General features: G+C 37.3%; 1 long non-coding RNA gene across 1 annotated transcript in view; it reads left to right on the forward strand.

Annotated features, from left to right (window-relative positions):
- The window catches only part of LOC135304995 (uncharacterized), a 657,910-nt gene that overhangs the window by 283,494 nt on the left and 349,615 nt on the right, over window positions 1-24,801 (forward strand). The window contains exons 31-33 of the long non-coding RNA XR_010366252.1: window positions 6,617-7,141; window positions 8,268-8,426; window positions 11,456-11,590. This is a non-coding gene — a long non-coding RNA (uncharacterized LOC135304995). The remainder of the gene's footprint in view (window positions 1-6,616; window positions 7,142-8,267; window positions 8,427-11,455; window positions 11,591-24,801) is intronic.

Raw genomic sequence — 24,801 nt, forward strand, 5'->3', positions numbered from 1 at the left:
TTTTGTATGCCCTTAAGATGTCCCTTTCTCACTTGGCTGATCACATCAGGTTCAGAGTCTCTGAAAGGTTCAGACTAACAACAGAAGGGAAAATTTTGCTTGTGACAAAACTGCAATGGCTTAACCATTATGGTACATGTCTAAATCTTAAAATATCTCTGAAAAAATATTAAGAGCTACAGTAAAGGACAAAGACAGCTGAAGCAAATTTTCATGGAAGTTTAAGTATCTTTTTGCAGCGGTTTGTATGCTTGTAAAGTAATTTGTTTCAGTAATTAAATAAAGTATTTTGGTATATAGGTGCAAAGTATTTCCAGACTGAAAGGACTCACATTGCCTTGCTCATTAGATTAACTTCACTAGGGATTATATTTTTGAACAAAAAATATAATGAAAAGATAGAGAGACCCCAATTTTCAAAGAAATAGAGGGTAACAGCCTTAATATTTTAGTTTACAAAGTTGATCAGATAATTTCAAGTCTGGCTACCTTTAGTTGTGCAAGCTGTCCTTCATTTGCTGTTGTAAAGATGTGTGGTGTTTTATGACTGAGTAAAGCTACAATGTTGCCTCAGTGTAATTTTCAATTATTGAAGCAGGGGAGGTAAGAAAAATTAAATCAAGAGACAAAAGTTTAAGCTAAAGTCTTGGAGATCCTGCAACAATAATTTTTCATGGCAAAACTGGAATGTGCTGTGGCTTAGCTAATAATTGTAGCAAATATTATAAATAGCTTGAGCAATTATACATTTTAACTCGTTCATGAGTCTAGAGCTAATAAACGGCCACTTAAGTAATGAAGTTAATCTCATCAACTCTACCAGTATCATCTTCCTAAGATTATTTGCATACTAGAGGCTTCTTCACTCATTGGAGAGAGATATTTCACTGCCATTAGGTATTTATTAAAAATGTTTGACAGAAAACTGTTTTAATGTGAGATTTTGCACATTTGGTAAAATCTGAAGCATGACTAAATTTGGGCACTAAAAAAAAAATCATCAAACTCATGCTCTGTTTGACAAAAAATTGTTTTGATTTAATATTTCTTTATTTGTTAAGAGTATAATAATTACAATGATTTTTAAAAAACAGGTTTCTCCCACTATTATGTAGAAATTAATTTCTTGGTTATTCTTGGTTATTATTTCTTGTTTCCTAAAAGGGACTCTCAGGTAAAACATTGCTATAAAATCCCAAAATCTGGATGACTTTAAGGATATTTTTAAAAGAAAATACCTATTTGAGAAAACCACTAATCTCCTTTTGGTTTAATAACTCCATTTACACACACATGAAAGTAGCTGTAGACAGCCTTGTGATTCTAGATGAGAAAGGTGTTGCCCTGGTTAGGAGACAGTCCATAGAAAATTAGGAGTAATCACAGAAAATTAACTTAGATTAGTCTACAATAGCATAAAATAGTATTTGTCACTTAAAAAGAATCATTCATAAGACTATGCATTTCAAACATACATGTTATAATAAATCCACATAAAATGCTTCCTTTCTTCCTTTCTTCCTTTCTTCCTTTCTTCCTTTCTTCCTTTCTTCCTTTCTTCCTTTCTTCCTTTCTTCCTTTCTTCCTTTCTTCCTTTCTTCCTTTCCTCCTTTCCTCCTTTCCTCCTTTCCTCCTTCCTGCAGGAGTGTATATGTGTTTTCTTCTGTGGGTTTTTTCTTTTACTATTTTTTTTTTTGTTAAGGAAAGAGAAATCTTAATCATAAACCCAAAAAACTAGGACCTACTGGTCCCCTGCAGTTAAAAACTGGGGAAATCCTGTGAGTGAAGGCCATGTTTCTTGCATTAAAATGTGACACAGTGGGAATTTAAATTATGAAGAAGGGCCAGTTCCCTCTGAATGCTATCTAAGCAGAATTTAGCATACCTGTCATAGCCCATTTCATTTTCAAGAGCATTATAAATTTGCTACCTCCCAAAACAGTCTTGGGAAACCAAGTTGTATCAATATTTGACTCACATTTTCAAAACTTCTATCCTTTCCTAAGCACTCCACAAACTGATTTAAATATGCTGGGTTCTTCCAATGTTGCACCAATGTGTTTTGCTTAGTAAAACTAAATATTGTCTAAATTCATGGCTGCAAAATTTCTCAGAAGCAAAATGTATTCTTCCTGTGCTATAGCTTTCCCGGAGTGTTTACTATCACAGAACAAAAAAGATAAATTTTGAAGAGCAATACTTTCCTCCCAACTAACCTCAGTTTCTGTGATGCAAGACTGTGCCTGTTCCTGGACACAACGGAAATAATGGATAATATAATCCATTCTTTTCCCAGAATCTTTTCAGTAGTTAGAAGCTAGAATTTTTCTTCCATTTTTGCCTCTTCTACATTAGTGCCAGGGAGGAAAAACTTGGTGTTAAATGTTCTGTTCCAGATTTTCTCCTCTCATTTATGTCAAGCTAAACAAATATTCCAAACACAGGCCAGTAGCATCTGTTAATTTTGCTCTTTATTATCTTGCAAAGGTTATTTAATTTTTTTTTAGCATATAAAAGACAAGCATTTCTCAGCCCTACACAGACTTTAGTATTCAAACTTTATGCACGCAAATAGTATTTTTACCTGTATCCATGAATACAGTTACTTTTAATTTATGTACCTAGTCTTCTATCTGACCCTTGAACTTAGTTGGATTCTTTTGTAGTTGTTAAACGGAATTTTTTGTAGTTGTGATATTTATTATATCATGGCAATGGTTTCTTTCCCTCTGAAATCCATTAAATGCTCCTTATCAGTATGGTCTTATGCCACTCAGGTTTCAAAATTATTTACTTCACATGATCACAACACAGTTTGAGGAAATAAGAATTTCTGCCATGCCACAGGGTAATGGGCATTGATGGCTTTTTCAGTGAAAGAGATAGGAAACTTCTGAATTTCATTTCTTCCAAAAGTCATACCTTCCCACTTAACTTTGTTCCCACCTGCCAGCAAAGACAGATTTTTCAAAAGTGACTCCATATCTTGCATCCAAAGAAATGGCAATATTTTAGCAAAAGTTTGGTATAATGGAATGTTCACCTCTATTCTGTGTGTAAAGGTTTTAAAAATCTCTCTGAATACTTTTGGGCAAAAGCTGTTGCCTGGGAAGTTTGCTGGTTTTATCATGATCCAAGGAATTCCCATCTGGCTGGTCTGGGGTTTCAGCTGTCTGTGGACAGGTCACAGGAGGAACTGTGTCAGTGCAACTTGTGTGGCAGCAGCTCCGGCAGTGTGATTGGCTAAAATATTGTATTTATCCCAAGTGAATCATGCTTATTTCTTAGGATAGTGATGCTCTTGGTGCTGATTGTCAGACTAAAGGACATCTGACCATCCCTGGCTGCAGATCAATTAATGTATCTTTCTACTACAATGATATTTAACCTTGAACATTTAGCTTATTAATATGAGTAACAGTTTACCATAAACATCTGTAGGTGCTAATTTATATTTTTTGACAATCCGCTGTACCATAGTTGTAAGCAAACTTCAAGTATAGAGCAGCTGTAGGAGAGTTTCTGTAATGTAGTTTTTGTTCAGAGGGAAGTTTTAACTCTGAATACAAAAAGAGAGATGCAGATGGATTTTCAAAATTCTCCCTGGTTTTTGTGTGTTATTCTACTCAGCTGCGAAGGTGCTACGTATTCTGTCTAGAACAGTCTGATAGTATATCTGAGTTCTATTTCTCATAGGAATTGAATTTTAATCAGGAAAGAAAAAATGCACTTGGGAATCAAAACTGCCAACACTCATTAGTCCTTGAATTAGGCAGTTACATAAGCCAGCAGTCTTACAACTCGTGGGTGTATGGTGGTGTAGGTGGAGCTCTGAACTTACAAAGGAGCGTCACTGGAGTCAGCTGTAGGATCAGAACAGCTTTATCAATGCAATCATTCCCACTCTTAATGGCAGCCCCTTAAAATTATGTAGGATTTCCTTCCCACGTCTTTCAAATGATGTTTAAGAAGTGATGAATTCTGTCTTAAAAAAAAAATAAAGGAACAAAAGTGGTTGGAATTAATTCTTTTTGTGTAGAGAGGTTTAAGTCATGATACTGTATGGTTATAAACTGCATTGTAGTTCTGTCAGAAATGGCTTCTGTATATATTCCTTACCCATTGCTAACAGATGGCCAAAAATTTATAATTTCCTTTTAATGAATCTATAGCCAGATCTCCCATACTGATGAATTTGCTATCAAAGCTAGTACCTACTGTGCCTGAATGTTTTCTGAGTACACTGAACTTTTATCTATTTCTGACCCTAAAAACTGAATTGAATGATCCTTTGAATTCAGCCAGCTGTTCACCAGCCTCCTTTGATACCTAAATGACATGAACTAATTTTCCTCTCTTAACTGTTGAAATCTGTGAGACCACAAACCTCTTAACTGAACATGACTCCCAGTGGCCAATATTTTAAATTGTGATCAGCATGAATACCAGTTTCTTTTTCTGTCATGAGGAACTAGCACTGGTGCAGTTGGAATGATGACAGAGAATCCAGGAGAGTGTTGATTCTTCAGGAACATTTGCAGCTTTACATACATGATTAAGTTCTTCAATTTCTCCCAAAAGGAAGTCCCTAATTAATTTATTACCATATATCTAGGGAGACCTCCCAATGCAGTCTCTACAAGAATTCCATCCCACGGTAGTCCACTAAATACCTGCTTTAAAAAGTTTTTAAAGGACTTGCACATATAGAAAGAGTTGCTTGACCCCCATTTAAACTGGATGGAAGATCTTGGGATTTTGTGTTGTTGATGTACAGCACCGATTGTGTTTGGAATAAGAGGCTCCTAGGAGTTTGAATGTGAGGATTTCTCCACTTATTGTGGGGGACCGTTCATGGGACATGAGCAAGGAGCTTTTCAACCATGCCTCTGTGCTCATTACAACTCTAGTAATAAAATTTTGCTTTCCCTGCAATTTTGACAAAATGTTTCTCTGCTTGTCTGTAAACTCCTGCAGGTACTACACTATGTGGTTTCCCTTCCCCATTTGCATTTGTTTTACCCGTGCAACCCTAATTTCACTCTACTTTTGTTAAACCTAATGTAGCTAACTACTTCTTTATTTTCCTATCATATGTCTCTGTGATAGCCGGGCAACTTCAAGTTTTCCAGCTTGGTTGCAATAAAAATAAGTTTCATGTTACCTAAGAATTTCTACTCTTAGGTGTGTAATAATAGCAGTTGTATGAAAAATATAAAAATATGTAGATTTTTCATGTCTAGGTCATACTTTTTTTTCATAAGAAATTATTATAAGCCTTCAAAATTAATATCCTATCCAGCCATTGAAGGCAAATTAAATGCAAATGAAACCCCTCAAATGAACGCATAATGCTTACTACATTGAGGTTTCAAAACACATTTGTGATGCTGAGGAGAAAAAAAATCAAACTTACATTGAATGTACTCTGCAAATGCAAATGTCATCATCCATTTCTTTTTATGCTTTTCTGGTTTGTGCTCTTTGTTTTGCAAATATGGTAATTGTAATGCAGTTGTATTAAAATTGGAAGAAGTCATTGAAATTCACCCAGCAAACACACTCTTGTTCCAAAGTTATTTGGTTCAAAAGTGTAAAATGGATTTTGAATTTTATGTCAGCAGTTTTAAAGCTTATCATGTTACATTCTTATATTCTACTATGTCACAAACGAGATCAGAAATATTGAGGTGTTGGTATGAAACTACAAAAAACCCCAAAAGGCATGTTTTATTCTACAATTTATTTTTTTTAAATGAAAGGCCACCTAATAATATTTCTTTTGGCAAGACAAATGTTTTAATTCATATGTTGAGTCCTTTACTTAAACTTTGACTGGTGTACTTTCCTTCCAGTATTTTAATTTCAAGAGTTACCTTAGCATATCCATTTCTCTGTACAAGTCCTGTAGGAAATAACTTTATAAGGCTGAAAGGATTACCCTTTTCTGCCTTCATGCATTTTATACTTCCATTTACTCATATCCAGTGAGAATGGTAGGAAGAGCACTCTCATGTTTGCTACATCACTGACCACAGTGCTCTGTCATACAAACTCAAGAAGGTGAAGGATCTTTCTCCAATACATTGTTTATTTAGCTGTCATTATAAATGACTTCCAGCTCTGCTAAATCTCTCAGGTACTGGATTCCTTTATCTGCAGTGGTCTGCTTTCCTGGGGAGTCTACAAGATCTTCCTTAAATGAGCATCTTGCCCAGCACAGCAAGGACATCAGTGCCAGGGTAAAGCACAGAGCCAGTGGCTGTGTTAGCCTTTTCCCAAACTTGGCAAATGAGGAGATAAGCAGCTCTGCTGCCAACTCCCTGTCCTGCTACCCAGTAACTGCTATAACTGCAGCATGATTAATGTGAAACTGCCATGGTCTCGCCCACACTGGGCACCAGAAGGGACTGTGGTGTGCTGACCTTGGCTGGATGCTAGACCCTCACCAAGCTGCTCTAGCACTACTCCTTTTCAGCTGAACAGAGGAGAGAAAATTAGATGGGAGACAACTCATAGGTTCAGATACAGCAGGTTACTAAAGCAAAAGGTTATGTGCACACAAGCAAAGGAAAATAAACCCCCAAAGATTTAACTTTGTGCTTTTCATTGGCAGGTGTTGTCTGGACAGCTCCCAGGAAGCAAGGCTTCAGCTCTCATAGCGGTGGCTCAAGAAGGGAAATGATGTAAACAAAGAATGCCCCCACTTCCAACTCCATTTAGCTTTTGTTTCTGAGCTGATGATATAAGGTCTGGAAAATCCTACTGGTCAGTGTGGGTCCACTGTCCTGTTAGCATCCCCTCCCATGATCTTGCCAGCTCCCAGCCTGCTGCCTCAGGCTGGGATGTAAAGAGACAGTGCTGGTGCTGTGCCAGCCCTGCTCAGCAGCAGCCAAAACCCTGGGATGTTACCAACACCTTTCCAGCTGCTGGTGCAAAGCACAGCACGGGGAGGGCTGCTTGGGGAAAATGAACTCCAGCTCAGCCAGACCCAACAGAACTGCTCACTGGGATTCACAGTGTAGGAAGAAGATGAAGACCATTAAGAGAAGGAAAGCTGAATTGCTCTAAATGACTGAAACAGGCTTTATTCTGCTATGGCTGGTGTGGAAGATGCTGGATCAGAATGGTTGTGTGTCAGGTATGTGGCCTGTAGTACTGTGCAGACATCTTACCTTTGTCAAATGGTAAAAATGCGGAAATAAAAAAATTGGGAAAAAACTCAAGCCCTACAGCTGTCACAGGTCATTTTAGTAATGAGGCCTGTGGTGTGCAAAGCTTGGATAGAAGGCATCAGAAAACTGACCAGCAAAAAAGGTGATTATTACACACCTAAACAAAGAGCACAAGGAAAAAAGCTTTGTTATGTGCACAATATCTGGTGAACAAGAAAGGTGGAGCAACTTTATGGAACTGATTGTCAGGGACAAAAGTAAATGCTGAAGCATTTTATGGGAAATTAAAGTTACACCCTGTGGTGAGGGAGACATGTAGTCAAAGACGAATACCCGTGTGTTTTCATTTTGCAACATAGCAGCAAAATCTGTTCTGATGTCATTTGTCTTGTTAAATCTTTCAACTGACTCTGTATGCATTGTCTTTATATCCTGTAGGATACAGGTTAAGATTCTGCATGCTGTTTGTCAAATTTTAAGATGTAAAGCAATGCTTTTGGAGGCTTAGCATCCTTGTTTAATGAAAGCTGTGTTACAGTATGTGTTTGAGAGTCTGATTGAATATTACAAGGCTACATGCAAAGCAGATCTCCCCTCATGTGGCCTTTGATTAGTGGGGAAATGGAAAATAAAAATTTTGGAGCTGCAATGGTTTCATATTTATTATCAGAGACTATTAGTGAAGGGAGATTGTTTCCTTGCTGTACACAGGTACCAGCAGCAAGTTTTGGGAACTGTGCAAGACCTATCTGAATCTAACTGATTATTTGGAAAGAAAACCAAAATCTTTGAGTTTATAGCAATCTCTTTTATCCTTTGGAGAGGTTCTTAGAATTACTGCTATTCTTGGCTGGAAGGAGGTGTTTCTGTGTGTATGTATATCAGCCTGTATTCAAACCTCCGTAAAAACAGAAATATAGTTTTGACCCTTTCTTGTAATGTTTTAGTTATCTGCTTCACTTTACTAGAAATTTGTTTTAGATACTGGCAATTCAAGGTGCTACATTTTAATTCCTCAGGTGATTCAAATAAACCTGCAACTCTAATGACTCACAACTGCTTTCTTAACAAATTCTATGATCACGTGTGCAGCTGGAGCAACATCCATGGGTAAATCACTGCCAGGCAGAGCCAGGTGATGACTGCAGACCAGGCAAGAGGTGAGCAAGCTCCAGGCTGAGGAGATGAGCACTTGGCATTGGCAAGGGCAGTGTTTGCTTGGCCACAGGCTGGTGGTTTTCAGAAATTCAAGTAAGGCCCTTGGCTGTTTGCTTTTGGTAATCTCTTTGCCTCTTTACTCTAAGTTCCTTAGATTCCTGTTTATGTACCTGTCTCTTTCTTAATGAGACTGTGCATGTGAGGCCAATAAAAATACATTCCAGTTATATGAATTTTGAAAACTAAATACAGCCAACCTTTCAGTGTGTATGCAATGGAATCACTGAAATATATAACTGCTGCAGGTAGTAGGGGAAGTTTTTTTTGAGTGACTTTGGTAAATCAATTTTCCAGTGGGGTGAGTCATAATCTGTCAATGATTTGCTGTCTCTTATGGTGTTTTCATTCCATTGAGATATAAACATGAAAGCACTTCAGTGAAAGCTACAAAGCTTTCTTCTCAATCTTTTTTAGTGAGTCTATGAAGGACTACAGCTGTTTGGAAATAAATTTGTATATAGAGAGAAATAATGAGATTTTAAAAAATCCAGTATCAATGGGAAGAATTAAAATCTTTCAGTTTTGTCTATTAATGTTATTGTATTGCTCCAAAATCTGGTTTTAAGAACTAAGTGATATAAAATGTTTTAGGTTAAATAGGTAGATGGAATTAATTTCAAAAATATTGTTTTTAAGGTCTAGCTAAACCCATTTTTTTTGTTGTTTGTTTCAAGTTAATCAATACTGTATTAATTTTTACCACTCTAAACCTGAAGGTCAAGTAGCATTTAAGATCCCTAAATAGAAAAAGGTGTGGCTTTTTTTAGAGGTTTCAAGTCCTGTTTTGCAGATATGCTGACATTTATGAAACTGTCAAGCTTTGATCATATTGGTTAATCCAATTTAAAGATGCTTAGAGTTTTTGTTTAACCTTCAGCTTGAGATAGATGGTGGTGGTGGTTTCAGAGAGAGGGAGTGATAGCATATTCAGGAGAAATACCACAGGCCAGCATTTGCAACTATTACCATTTAAATAGCCTGTGTCAACCTAAACAATACACAAGGGTTTGGATGACATTTTTTGTGGGAATTTGATTCTAAGGATCTTTACGGTATGATAAGTACGTGATCCAAAATGACATGTTATGGAGTTATTCTGGGCTGAGGTGAACACAGATCTCAAGCAAAGGATGATAGGCAAAACTGCATCCCAAACTGCAAGGAAGGAGCAAGAAATTACAAATAGATGGAAAGCACTTTAAACAATTTCCTCCCCCATGTATAGGACTGTATTGTGACATTCATCAGAGGAATCTCATCTTCCCAAGCTGCTTCCAATTTTCTGCAGCCTATTTGAATAGGTCCACTTCTATTAGGACCAAATTTAAGGGACAGGTAGGGTTTTCATTCTAGCTAAACCAGGACACTGTGTCAGTACTGCTGGCAGATCATCTCTAAAAATCCTGATTTCTGAGTTCCTTGATCTGTAGATATCATACATTTGTTCACAGGTACACACCTAAATAACTCGTTAAGGATAGTGTTTAGGAAGAATTTTCAGGATTGAGGATTAGGGAAAATGGTAATTCTTGGCTTCATTACTTTTATTACTTAGAAATCCTCAGTAGATTTTTTATGAGAACCTGCAGAAAAATTTATGTTATAAATAAAGAAAAGCCTGAAAAAAAATAAGATCCAAGGGCTCTGAGAGTTATAATCTTGCACTTGAAATGTTAGACAGGGATGAAGAAGGCTTGCAAGCTGCTCCTGCAGTGCTGGGCTGCAGAGAGCTGTGAGCACAGGGTTGGAGGAGTGCCAGTGCCCACCAGAGCCAAGCAGGGGCGAGTTGAGAGGGAGAATGCAACTTTGGGGATCAGAATCTGCTGTCTAGGTTGATGTTTGGAATACCAAGCATGTGATAAATTATAGCTTAATTCTCAATTGTGTAAGTGTGACACTTTCGTAATAAACACAGGCTGCTTGGGTTTATCTGAAAACAATCTTGGATGTTTGGTTCATTTTAATCATGGGGACAGTTTCTATGTCATCTGCTGAGTGGGTTTGGTGCTTTTCCCCCTTTTTTTCCAAAACTAGCTCTGAGTGCTTGCAAAGAAAGAAGAAAACAGATACCAAGAGGAACTGAAGTTGTTCATTGTGGGAAGTGTGCCCACAAAATTTGTCTTAAAGCTGTGAATATTTTATTTTTGTTACAAAAATTATTTCAAAGACTGAGGAACAGATCTTTCAGTCTGTATTCTTTATCTGCAAAGTTTTTTTCTTTTTAATTCTTTGCTGAAAAATAGTTGCTCTTTTTTAATAAATGGACAAAAATGGATTGATCAATACTAACCTTTAAGATACAGTTTTTGTTAGCAAACAAAAATTTTTACTTAGTGCACCAGTGATATAACACTGACCCTGCCTTTGGGATACCATAGGAGAAATACTGTGCATGGCAATATTGGCAGTGATGTTGTGTTGTTTTTAATGCCCACGGATGTACTCTGAAGTGACCTATCCTGGGGAGCCACTCTGGTTTAGTTTTGTGCCAGTGCTTTGTTTAGCAGGGCTACAGACCAATGTTTCACTTTGTTATCTGTGTAAATGTTCTTTATTTAGCTGTCAGTCCATTATCTGCCTGAAAAGTACTCTCTGAAAAAAGATTCCTTTTTTTTTGTTCAGTATTATCTATGAGAGAGAGATATGTATATACATTTGTACAGGAATACATGAGAGCTGTGGAGGTGCTTGTTCCTACTTCAACTACTTCCTGTAAACAGGATTACAATTTTAAGAGCTCATTGTAATATCAGGCCTGCTTGTGATCATCTTCCAACTGAAAGCTAGTCTGATGTATACTGATACCTTGCTAATAGATGTTGTATGACACATGTTCAAAAAAAGAGGCAACATTTAAAAATGACACTTGATGTTACTGACAATGTAAATGATGCAACCCCATCAGTTTTCAATCAATTTGGATTTAATCATCATTTATAATTCATTTGATTTCCTCTTAAACTCTGCCTCAAGCATCTCCTAGGTGTTTAGACTGCAGAAAGATAAAATGCATAGATGTATATTGCTGCCTAATAAATCTCTTTCATGTTCTCCACTTGCAGAGACAGGGTAGTCTGACCTTGGAAAAGGGCTGTAATCCAGTGTCTTTATAGAGATGGGGAAGCAGCTTTGACAAGCAGAAGTTAAACCCTAGATGGTCCAGGACTATCTAGCCATTGCTTAATCTTCTTAATATGGTAAGACAAATCCCATTCTTCATTTTTATATTAACATATTTCAATTTTATTGCAGTTTTTAACTCTTAAGCAGAGCTGTAGAAGCTTGGATAGAAATGCCAGACAAGCATACGCTTTCAAAAGAAAAAGAACTCAGCTCAGCAAGCTCACAAGTTTCAAAAAGCTTATTTTAAATGGCTGTGAGTGAGGAAAAATTAGGGCATTGAGCAAGCCAATGTAACTACTGCAGAGATAATAAAATAAGGACTGTTGAGGTGAAAATTAATTACTATTAACAATAAAATACATTTATTCTGGGTAGGGCTTGCTATCAAGACAGGATTTCTAAGTGGCCGCAGGGATAGAAATGACCACTTCTGATTGTTCCCCGCATCATCAGCTAGTTTCCATTTTTTGGGAGCAGGATATGATTATCCCCAGTTGTTTCTGAGAAGGAACATCTAATGTCAGCCCTAATCTCTGTGAGGTGGCTGCTTGTTATTGCAGTCTGCACAGAGACTGACTAGAAGGACTCCACTTTGAAAACTGTGTCTGGAAATGAAGCTTTCTTTTCCATGTCTCTTTTTCATTCTCCTTTCCCAAACTAGTATAATGGATATTATTCTGTATTTGCAGAAATTGTCTGCCACTGAGCAAGTTACACAGGCCCTTGAAGCAGCCAGAGAGCTGAATAGTGGTTGAAGTTGGCCAGATTAATTTAAGATAATATTTTCAACAGTGCATACTTTTTATTTAAGAATAATTAAATTAATTATTAAATATTTTATGGTGAACTAAAAAAAAAAAGAAATTAACTCCTTTTGCAAACATTGGGATAGACAGTCTGTGATGTCTACTCTGTGTGTCATTTGGATATGAAAATCTGTGATTTGAGCTATGGAGTTGTTCTGATATGTCACTGGTTTGGTTGCTATGATGACATTTTCTAGGAAATTTGTTCACTTATGAGCAATAAGTGATCTTAAGAACAATTATGAGTTAATTTCTTATATATTTTTATTTGATAAAACAAAGAACAAAATTACTAATAACAAGAAAAATTCAGTATTTGTGAACATGATTACAAATTCACAAAATTAGTAATAAATCATAAACAGCTCAAATCCAAATTGGTTCTGCTGGAGGGAGTTGTTCTGAAAACATTTCCTATGTTTCACTAGCTCTCACACTTAAAATCCCGTGTAGAATAAATCTCTAGAAAGTGTGAAACATTTGCAGTCCTAGTCAAGACACCCCAAACCAAGCTTTGTACCTTTGCTGTAAGGGTGTTACTGATATTTGGAAGTCTGAATTTTGAAGGGAGAATTTTAAATCTGGCTTCTCAGATGCTGGTTGTATTCAGCAGGCTTGTAAATAACCTCAGGACTGATTAGGTATGAGATACAGGCTGCAGGTTGATTAAATTTGTTTGAATGCTCAAAAGCAAAGCTGATTCTAAACAGGTAAAACATGTTTTTTATGAAACTGAATGGCAGATGAAACTCAATTTTGGTAAATGGAAAGGAACTAATGTATTTAAATATGCATTTTGATTCAGTAGTTACTATTCAGGAGGGAGATATTGGCATTATTGTGATTAGTTCAATAAAACTGTCACCTCAGCACCAGCTAAAGAGGAAAATACAATTCTATAAAACATCCTGGGAAAAACCAAGATGAAATAATGAATGCAATCCTTTTGAAATCTAGGTTGCATTGTTATCTTGAATATTGAGACAAGAGTGGTAAAAGTTCCCAGAGGAACTAGAAGGGCTACAAAGAATAATAGTAGACAGAGAAGGGTTCCTTGCTGAGGACCAAGTAAAGTGTTCTGTAATTTCTCCTTGGAAAAGAGAATACTGGGGGTGTGGTAAAGGTCTAATAATTGACAAATAGTGTAGGAAAGGTAGCATTTTTATTTGTTCTTGTAATGTAAGGATGATGGTGTACTGAATAAAACAATCATGCAACAATTTTAAAACCAACAAATGGAAATACTTTCTTCACAAATAGGTAATTAATTGTGGAATTCCCTGTCAAAGCGTATGGTGGAGATAGGAAATGGGAATAGGCTCAAATAGGATTTAATTACTTTGTGACAAAATGTCCTGCTGGAGGGACATGCCTTCTGTATTTTCCTGGTTACTTATAGTATTGTCCAATTGTGGACCTTTTTCAAAGCATAATATGGCCGTTATGATCTTCAGGTATTTGAAAACAGGATTAATTTTACCAGTATTAACAGTTTCCTCTGTGAAGCGATATTAAATGACTGCATATCAGTGTAATCTTGTGAGGCGTCCCCACTGAGGTGTGCTGTGCCTGCAGAGAGCTCTCCCCAGCCCTGCTTGCCCGGGGTGCTCCTGCCCAGGAGCTCTGCTGCAGCATCATCGTGGGTGGTGATGAGCACAAAAGTGCAGGGGCGCATTTAGGGATGGGGATTTCCTGCTCTGTGGGTGCTGCTGGGTTTGCTCAGAAGGTTTCTTTCTGAAAACACAGCTGCATCAGCTGGTGTCCTGAACTTAGGGCTAACAATCTTATCTGCATGGGAATCAAACCCAAAGAGACAGTGGCATGGGCCTTCTCTCTTCCTGTTTGGGGTCTTGTACCCTTTTCTGCATTCTGTTACTAAGTTGCAGATCAGTCCTCAAACAGGCACTGAAATGGATCCTGTTTGTGTTCCCCCATGTTTTTTCTTTCCTTTCCTGCAAATAATCAATGTAAATGAGTTTGCAAAACATTGGCTGCTAGCAATTTTAGTGTGGTGTGTAACCTGTTTCATATTTTTGCTTATCAATTTCATGGCCAAGTAATTATAATAAGGTTTTTATTTTTTGTTTTTTGCTTTTGTGATCCATAATAGAAGTTCTATTTATTTATGGTAAATGATACAAGTTTGTGGATGCGTGTCAGGCTTCTCTGTTTGCAGGATTCCTTTTTGTATCAAAAAATGTCTCAGGGAATGGAAGAAAATGGGCTATGCAAGAAATAAGTTAAAAAATAAACAGAAGGAGGGGAAAAAAAATCAATGGGATTTTGAAATAGCCCATGTGAGAAAAAGTATTGTCAGCAAATTCTAGAAAGTTTTATTGGGTACAGAATGAACCAGATATACATTTCAGGAATACAGGTTTCACTCTAATTCCCTTAAGCCTCTCCTTTCTACTTTGGCCAATATTTGACATTGCTGGCGTGTCTTCCTCACAGCAAAGTTCATGGAAAGGCAGAATGGTGCAGCTGGTTCCTGGCTAGTTTGATGCTAAGGGGAAATCTTAATTAAAGCCTCCTTCATTATGTGCTACCATGTCCTTGGAAGGGGTGGGATGTTGCAGAGAATATTCCATGTCAGGGACAGCTTCAGAGAGCACTGGCCAGGGAATACAAGTTCTTTGGAGAATGAAGTGGTTTTAAAATAGATAATGATATGCAGAGATAAAATTTGGAAAATTTGGCCTTTGCTTTGGATTTGCAAGGCCTTGGGCGTTCTGCCTGTAACTGCACACGCACACATCCTGGAATTTCTGCCAGTCACCTGCCACTTGGTGTGGCAGCATCCAGACACGCTTCTTGCCAAGTCCCGCAGGACTCCTCGTTGCTCTGTGCTCAAAGATTTAAACCAGATTAAAAAGCAGCCATGAGGACCAGCATAAAAAAAGAGCCCTGAAATATCTGTGAATCACCACCGGCCTCTCACAAGTGTCAGCACTCCTGGGCACCATACCAATGGTGCAGGTGCCAGGGGGCATCAGCAGAGAGCGAGAACAGGATGGTGAGCTGTGCTTCTGAGAGCTTCTGGAGGACACTCCAGCTCTACTGATGTCTGAAACAAAATGCTGCATTCACTCAAAAATCGTGTTTTGCAATATTGTAATTGCAGTATTTCAAGCTGGGATAATTCTGCTTGAAATTTAGATATAATTTTAATTTTCCCCATGGGGAAAAAAAAAAGTTCATTGAACCATTCCTTCCCATAGAATCCTGAAACTGCATCTTTTAGTAAATTGTTTAACAGAAAAATGCTCAGCTTAGTATCTGTGAATTTGGGATTAATATCCTTGGCTAAAATTGTCATTTTATCCAAGCAAAAATTTGACTCTAAACATGGACTTAGATGTGCTAACAGAAATGAAGAAACAGTGCTTTTTAGGCTTCTGAATTCACAGGTGATAAAACAGCAACAGAACACTCTTTTCATAACAAAATTATGGAGGTGAAGAGTTTTCAGTAAAATCTTTCATATTTTGCTAGAGAAGCTTTAAAAATTATTCACTCCTGAATAAATTTAACCTACAGGATTTGTATGAACACAAATGTTTGGCTCATCCATTTTCTTTAGCAGATATATAGCAAACCTAGGAAGTCCAGTATTTCCTTTAAAGAACAAATAGGTGAAGAGGTAATTTCATATTGTACATATATTTTTCCAGAGACTGTTACCTTATGCTGAGAAACAAGTGAGTATAGCCAAATACATAAACCAGTGATGCTCTTTGTGTGGTGTTTGTTAATGGGATCTGCTGGAATACTTTATTTCTGTTTGACAAATAAGAAATGTGTAGTAATTCTCAGAAATATTTCAGTAGCTGTTCTGTAGCTCAGTGAAATGGGACCTGCAGTGGTTTAATCTGTTTTTTAATTAATATGTCTATATCTCTGTAAAAACAAATCCAGTGGGATCTTGCTGACACTATTAACTCTTGTGAGATTATGCTACATATCAGCAAACTCAAACAGAATTGAAAAGAGATAATAGTAAAATTTTTAATTTATTCAGATAATTTTGAATTATCAGAATTATTTTTCAGTTTAGCTTTGCCTTAAAATAGCTTTCCCTTCTTGAAAGTTGAAAATGCGTGTTTGTTCAGAAAAAAAGTATTCTTGGCTGCATTTAGCTTACTCTCAGTATTTCCAAGGTCAGACCAACAGCAACATTCAAGGACTCAATAATCAGATTCTGATTTGGACCTCAGCAGTGTAAACCTATGCTAAGATATGACATTTCAGTGGTTTCGCTTTGATGGTATTTTTGAGAGCAGAGTGTGTCTTTAATTATTACATAGAACACAGCTTTATATGTCAAAAAACCCAGAGAAAAATTGACAAGCTCAACCTACTTTAGAACCATCATTTAAGCCAAAATTCATTAAAATGGAATTCCACAGAAGACATCCTATTGGCATTTCAGGTACAGACAGTAACTGAAAAATGCTTTTATATACAGATTCATACCAACAGCTTTCTGTCCAGCAGGTGACTTTCTGCATTAAAAGGTTTGTAGAAGTGGAGATTGTAATAGGATGAACAACCTTGATAAAACACTTTGATTTTGATCTTTGAAATTTTTTCCCCATTACATTTGCCTTAGCTGGTGCTGCTGCAGTTAAGGGGATCTCAATGCTCCCTTTGTAAACTTCTTTCATGGGGTTTTATGACTTCATGATAAAAAATAGCTTTTGTCTGAAATACTGCAGATTTTTTTAAACAATTCTTTTTTCAGTTAAACAGCGAATGTTAACTTGAAAAAACACATTTGTTGTAAATGAAAGGGCAATCTTCAGCCCAGTAATATCACCTCAGATTAATAAAAATGACAGTATTTTAAAAATCCAATTTTGTTTTCACAGTTAAGGTTGTTTGTTTGATTATCTTTTTTGCATTGCACTTTGTTTAGACAGGGAAATGGATGTAGTTAGTTTCAGTGGGCTTGTAATCATTCTCACTCCGAGGTCGTTAGTACCTCAATATTTAAGATGCAATAGCTGCAAGGTAAGTTTGATGAAAACAACCACACATATTGGAATTTTCTGAAAAGTTCTAATGTTGCATCCATCCATTTTTGGTTGCATTTATGTGTCACAACCCAGCAGCGTTCACTTGCTCAGCTCTGATTTCTGCCCTCTCGCCTGTGAGTCAGGCTGCAGAGACCCTGGCTGTTGAAGATGCTATCTGCAGCTCCTCCTTTCCCTGATTCTGAGGGCACTTTTTCACAAACAGGAGCTGGAAGATGAATGAGCCAGCAGCTCAGAGGGCTGAGCTCCCTTCCCTGCCCTCCTTGTCTCGTTTCCTTGCAAAGGCCCAGGCTTTGCCCTTCCTTGTTCCTTGACTTGTGACAATGCACCTGACCTGATTGTTGAGTTCTCCTGGCTTTTGTGTTTATGTTCTAAGCAGTGTCTTTGCTGCTGCGTAGCTTGGCAGAAATATGTTGTGGTGGCAATATCAGTCAGTTCTGCCAGCGTGGCCTCGGAGCTGTAACACACAGCCTCCTGGGCAGAGGGAGTTTTGTGTTAATGGCTCTTATTAGCGGGGCTACCAGGGAGTGGTGGTGCTTCCTTTTTTACATCTTGGTGTTTGCAAAGTGCCTTTCTGCATGGAGGGCTACCAGGCTCTCAAGGCTTTTTCTTCTGCACCTACTGTAAGAACTCAGAACTTGGGAAAAGACAAGTCAGGGGAGAAGAAGCAGCTGGGAGCTCAGTGGGCAGTCAATGCAGTTCTCTTGTGGTACAGGTGAGCATTTAGAGACTGCTCTTCCAGAGAATGCTGGGATGCTGGTGCATTTTCGCTCCTTCATGAGAATATGGCAGAATCAAGGTCTGTGTTTACTCTTGCTTTAGTACTCTGCAGCTCAGATCTTCTATGCCCCTCCCCAGTGTGAGTTCATAATTTGTCATTATCTCCTGGTTTACACAAGGTCAGTACTATGAGATACAGGAATGAGCAGCTAAATGCTTAGTAATTTGTATACTTAGTAAAATACTAAGTGTATCACCCTTGGTTATGCTATTTTCTCCATGTTTACAATATAGAATTAACTCCTATATAAGCATTCTACTCCTTGATCTAGAATGGTTACAGTAGATTTAGCAAACACCTTTCTCTGTTGGAGGAGGCCCTATCAAAGGGTGGCAGTGACAGCATAAGGAAACAGCCTTCAAGAATTTGCAGAGACAGCATGGGTTGTGTCACTGCTATCTTTGGTGAACAGGAACCATTGAATTTGACTGTGAAATACTTTTAAACAAATCTTTTAAGATATTTTCAAAATGCCTATCTCAGTTCATTGACAACTACCTTAATTTAAGATTTGTATACTGAATATATTGTTTTTGTAACACAAAACACTAGGGAAATTTGTTTTGCTTTGTCTTAGGAAATATTAGAACAAAACAAAAGTGATATGAAAGCTTTAACTAGAAAATACTTAGATTTGTGATGCAAATGAGTTTATGAAAATGATCCACTTGCAGTAGAGGAATAATGGAGCCAAATTATTGGAAAGTAAAGATAATAGCATATCTGGGATCTCATTGTTCAAGAACTGCCTATAAATATAGTGCATTATTACTCAAGCATTACCAGGTTATCTCCACATTGCTCAAATTTATGCAAAACATTTTTCAGTGTCTTTGGAAAAATTATGTGAGAGTGTCTGGCTATTTAAATTTTGGTTGGTCACTGTTAGCACGTACAATGCAGACAGAAAAAATCAGAGTTGCATTGCTAGAGTCTAGCAACATTATTATCTAAAAATAAACTTGAGACAGGAATTCTTTGTTTTTCATTCCCTACAAGTATTCTGTAATTAATCAGAAAATTCAATTCAACTGTGAAATGAAATGAGGAGACAAATCTCCTTCGTATGTAGCCTCGTCAGTCCCCAACACCCTGCTGACCTCTTGTTATTGCTAAAGCAAATCTATTCTGCGTTGACGAACCACTCCTTCCAGCAGCACGTGGAAGGAAAGGTTGAAGTGTGTAGGGCCCTACATGCCCAGCACACTCAGGAGGGGTTGTGACAGCAACCAGGAGTGAGATTCTCAAAGAAAAGGGGTTGTGCCTCTTCCTCCAACTAAGGAAAAACAACAGAGGTACTATCCCTCTTCCAATAGCTGATCAAGGAAAATTAATTTATGGGGGAGACTGAGGTGCTCAGACATGCGAATAAAATCCGTCACTACCTTCCCTTCCTGTAGTTTGTGTCTTAAATTTCTCTCTTGTGCCAGTGGGATGATCATGGTATAACTGTGCCCTTCAGCAGAGAAAGTGTATTTTAATTCTCTATACCCATCTGCATGGTCATTTTCTCTATAGAAGTATTGATCAGAAATATGCTCAATAAACTTTTATCTCATCCTGCTGGTTTTTTTTGTTTTAGTTTTTTTGTTTGGGGTTTTGTTTGAGGTTTTTATTTATTTGTATTTTAAAGAATAGTGTACATTTTGCTTATCTTTTTGGAGAGAGGCCGTTTTCAGACAGGGTGCTGCAAATGAACCCTCTCCTCATCCATTAGTGAAGAGTGGCTGAGCATCCACATGGTTCCAGCCTTTTCCAGGTTTTCCATGTTTGCTGCAGGCAGCTCTGCTCAGTGTGCTGCACTGTGCTTTTGTGCTTGGTGTGGGCCATTGTCACAGGCTAGGTTTGGATTTAATGATGGGAGATGACACTTACCAGTTAATAGTCACAGAATTTATTTTTATGTTTTTTGTTCTTTTTCAGTACAGCATTATATGGCAAGGACACTTGCTCTTTGCAGATATGATTAGGTGACTTCTTCATCTTTTGTAAGGCTGAAACTGCAGATATTTTGGGCTGTGTATGTAAGCCTGTATTCTTTAGGGAATAAAATATAGCAATCTCTAAAAACTCCAGCTAACGAGCAGTAAATTCATCGGCAAGTTATTGTCCTTTCCCCTTGGTTTATTCTTAGTCTACAAAACTTAGCTTAGAGTACAAAAGGAAAAGAACAGATTCCCTTGACTCTCTTGCCCCCTCTCCATACTTTTCTGAGATATAGAAGGTTTAGCTCTGAATACAGTTGTCCCTCTTTCAAAATAAATTATCATCTACTTTGTCAGCAGGGAAAGCATCATAGATTGTGTGTGAGTTTCTCTTGATAATTTTGCTGTAGCCTGTGTGAGAAGAGGCGTTTTTAGATGAGTTGGGGTTCCCCAGTTTCTGAAGGCTGAAGGCGTCAACCATCAGTAATATCAACACCTATTGCATCTCTAGTGATGCTTCACATTCTAGTGTTGTTTCTGGTTTTCAGGGTCTTAATCATCCTGAAACAATTTGAAGAAGTTGGAATTTTCTTTTTCAACCATGAAGAGAATACACAATAAAGGTACTCTGTTAGAGTGAGAGAATGCCTTGGTCTGTCAGGTGAAAGTGTTATAGCAGGTGGACTTTATGCAATAGAAGGGGAATGCAGCTTCATCCTCCTACTTGATTACCTCTGCCTGACCTCCAACTGACTCTGTTTAAATTATTATCATCTCACCTCAACATCAGTCTTCCATTTCAGCAAATATTTACAAATATATTGGTTTTTCTGCAGTGTATCAATTGTACTATACTGGAAATTATTTTATCTATAGAAGCAGTATAACAGAAAGTGGAGCAAATCATGGGTATGAAAATACTGGTTTCTCAATCCATTTTAGTTTTAGCTGTCCTCCTCGAGCTGTGTACTGCATGCTGTTGTAATGCTGGTGTGTTTGATTTTTTTCCTCTTGGTGCCATTATTGTTGTGTTGTTGTTTGTTTTGAGTGAGGTTTTTTAAACCTATTGCTGGCTGCCTTGCATGCTGCACATCGTGACTCACAGGCCATCTGATAATGAGGGCTGACTTAAATCCACTTTCAAGTAAACATTCCAGAAAACAAAACATCAGCCCACAAAGTTGAGGAGTTCTGTTTATAGTTACTTTTTTCTTTTGCTCATGAAAAATAAAAATTTTACACTAAGGAGGTTTTTAGACTGTATTTTTAATAGGAGAGGGCAAAGTTGCTTGGGTTTTGGTTGGGTTTTTGTTTTGTTTTGGTGGGACTTTTTTTTTTTTCCTACATAGCGATCTCTTTCTGGCTATGCTGCTTCAGTCAGCACCTCTATTCAGTTCTTTTTCCTATCTCTAAAACATGATCATGGATGAGTTGTATCACTCAGGTACCCCAGGAGAGAACTGTAGAGGTAAATTCAGGAAGAAGCCAGAATGCCACTGCCCCAGAATGCATTCCGTGTGCTGAACAGTTTCACCTAATTGTTCATTTCTCCCTCTATTCAGCTAAGACTTACTGTAAAATGCTTTCATGACTTGAGAGTTTTCAGAGGAGTTAGAGCATGGTGTGCTGTGTGCTGAAATGGCTTTCTTACAGTTTTGGAGACCAGATTGAAATGCTGTGAATGTCTATTCCTTACTCCTATGTCTCAACTCCATTCTTGTCTCAACATTATAGAACGTAAAATGCCCAGAACCAATGGGCCATATTTTAAACCTGATTGTTCACCAAGTGTGTAATACATAAAAATTTTACATTTGATCTCACATTTTTAATATATAGCCATAAAAAGTTAATTTCAACACTATCCATACTCTTAACTGTTATTAAAATAAAGTTTAAAAATATAAACTTATGAAAAAAACCAATGGGGTCAATATGCCAGATATTTAGAAAAATGTGTTTCATTTATTTCCACGCTTATCTTTTACTAAATATTTTTTCTGTATCTGATGCATTTGGAGGTTGTATATTATAGCCCAGCTTTGTATTTTAGTGATATTTTTAATATATAACACATACTTGGTTAAATCTTAGCCCACTCTTTCTATCTGTGTGTTTTAAGACAGAATGCCTTGTTGGGTTACTGTGTGATTAAATGCTGATTTGTCTGTCCCACATATCTGTTTAAGACTGTAGGTTTATTAAAATATTTAATGTAGATTAAAATATCATCATATATTAAACTGCAGTTACCATCTTCTTGGAATATTAGAGTACATGCAGATAAATGACACTTTATCTGGGTGCATGTGTAGAGAAAAATTAATTTCAGCCATTTTCATCACCAGCTGTAAAAGGAAGAAAATGCCTTATGGTACTTTAGATAATGCAGTTCTGAAACAGATCTTGTTGCCTCACTTCAGGCATAATCCATGTAATGGCTGTATTGCAGTGAGGATAAGATCATCTTATAAGTGCCGTAAATGCACAATCTGCCATGTTTTCCCAGTTTTTCCTTTTACAGTTCCTTTTTTAAATCATACTTAAATAGATTCCCAGCAGTAGTTTATCTGTGATGCATCAGAAGAGAGATATTTTGGGTTTGGGTGAACAAAAAATCCTATAGGTAGTAATTGCTACTCTCTCACGAATTGTTAGCAAAGAGCAACCCATTCCACCAAAGAAAAAAAATAAGGAGAGGTTATTTTCAGGCACCCCTGCAAACAGAAATCATCCTAAACTTTGTGTTTTAGTAGGGGAAATCCTAGCATATGTAATTAGAAAAGCATTTACCTCAGTGTTAAAAGAGTTTTGTTGTAATGTTAAAACCACTAGTGTTGACAGGGACAGCTATAGAAAGCAAGTAATGTTCCATTTTAATATCAATTGTGGCATTTATTAATATTTTAGGAAGCAGGGAGCATGTCTGTAACAATCAAATGCTCTGGGAATGCAGCAGTTTACCAAGTGCTTCTTGAAACAGATATATTGTCAAGCTATGTATGGGCTGGCTGTGTCATTTACTTGAAACATGTACACAATGTGTTTGTTATCAGCATGTCTGGATGCACTTAAATGAACAGTAATGTAGGAAAAGTGCTTTTCAAGGCACTGAGGAAGCCATCTGAAGCTCCATTTTATATGTGCTTCTTAAGAGAATGATTTTGATGAGGGTATATAGAGCTTTCCATAGGAGTGAGTCACCCTCATAAATAAGGGTATCAGCCCATCCAACATTTCCCAGGTGCTCTTTCCCCTTCTGCCTGAACTTCTGCAGAAACTTGTGGGTTAGTGATATGTGTTGCACTGTGTTTTTCTTGTAAGGACCAGCATGTTTTGTCCTATTCAGGCAAGCTGAGAAGCTGGTTTGGGAAAGTTATTTACTGTTGTTGTTGCCTTTGACAAGCAGCAGTGAGAGGTGAGTAGGGAGGAAGACTTTGAGCCAGGTGTGGGAACATTATTTACTTGCACTGCTCTCTGCTAACCCAGGGTTCTTCTGCAGCCATTTATTCAAATTAACAATTTGTAATAGTGCTTAGTCCATCTTTAAAGAGCTAAGATTTTAGAAATGTAATTCTAAAAATTTTTTAGTTGGAGACAGTAAAACTATAACAATGCAACTACTCTAACTCTTTTCACCTATTAAATTGTCTACAGACCTGAGATGTTCAAGAAAACTTAATTCAAACTGTGAATAGGAAACACAGAACCAGAAAAGAGTAGAAAGTCTTTCCAAAAGGAAAATATTGCATTGTAAGCTTTGATATCAAATTAATTTATTTTGAATGAAAGAAGCTCATCAAACAGAATTGCCTTTATTAGTTACAAGGTAGTGTTATATTGTATTCTTCAAAAGAAGACAAGTTTCAGACACTGAGCACACATAGTTCTTCCTGATGGTTCAAGTAGAAATGCCATGAAACCATTTCTCTTCTCATTGTTCATGATGTACTCTTAGGTGATTGTTAGTTTGTTAGAGAAATGTGACTGCTTCACACTATGTAGACCTGTGATAATTTGAAGGCAGTTTTAGAGAGATGTGTGCATGTGAAATTTTTGAACAAAATTCAAAATGGAATGAGAGAGGTTAGGTGTTTCATTTCTGTAGTCCCAGAGGACCATTAGCATGCCTGTCCAGGGATTTGTGGAAAAGCTGTCTTTCCAAGTAATTCTGAGAATGTAACTGCTGTGGCCAAAAAAACCCCCAAAAGCCAAAGTAAAGGCAGCTTCTCAAATTTCTTCACCAGTTAGCAGTGGCTGAAGCTCAGAAGAAGATTGTATTGAGTATTACACATTTCTGTAATTACTTGTGACTAAGTTCTAGTTGATTTCACTGATTGCTTATTTGTGCATTAGGGCCATACACTGTTTAAACATTCCCCAGCCATTGTCTTAATTTTCACAGAGGTTTTTCTGTTCTGCCAGATATTGTCCTTCTCCCTTATTCCATTAAGGATTTTATTAGGTCATGCTATTTCCACTCTGAATCTTTTTCCAGCAATCAGTAAGATAGGGGATGTGGGATAGGGATGTTTTGCTCAGATCTGAATTCTGTCCAGAGCCTCAACATAACAAAGTAATTGACTCCAAATCAGCATGGACAAATGACTCTGAAAAATACAATCTCCCATCTGTGACTCTGCTTCTATTTCTGTTCTCTTCCAGCTAAAATGTATTCTGAGAAGAAGAATCATAGGGATACTATTACCTCTTATAGATCATCTTCTCTGTTGTGTA

This window comes from Passer domesticus, chromosome 7 (assembly GCF_036417665.1).
Source record: "Passer domesticus isolate bPasDom1 chromosome 7, bPasDom1.hap1, whole genome shotgun sequence".
In the NCBI taxonomy this organism is placed as follows: Eukaryota; Metazoa; Chordata; class Aves; order Passeriformes; family Passeridae; genus Passer; species Passer domesticus.